Source organism: Morus notabilis, unplaced genomic scaffold, assembly GCF_000414095.1.
Source record: "Morus notabilis unplaced genomic scaffold, ASM41409v2 Scaffold95, whole genome shotgun sequence".
Lineage (NCBI taxonomy): Eukaryota > Viridiplantae > Streptophyta > Magnoliopsida > Rosales > Moraceae > Morus > Morus notabilis.
In genome coordinates, this window is record NW_010365652.1 from 167,905 (window position 1) to 168,235 (window position 331).

Below are 331 nucleotides of genomic sequence, written 5' to 3' on the forward strand. Positions count from 1 at the left end.
ACCAAAGTCTTCCACGTCAATTCCTTGATTCCACGTAGACGTGTGTGTGGGCACACGTGAGACAAAACAGGTTTTTTAAACACTCGAATTTCCACAAACACCAACGCATGCACGATGTGAAATTTTTTTTTGGAGAAAAATATTTTCTCTCTCTTTTGCTTAGAGAAATTCGGCCACCAACAATTAGGGCTGAAAAAATATTTCAAAAATTGTGTCCACAATTTTCTATCATTCTCATATCTAAAGAGTAGAAGTCAAACTTCAAAACAGAATCAAATCCCTATCTCCAATTTTGAATTTGGAACAGAAAATCCCTTCCCCTTATCTCCAA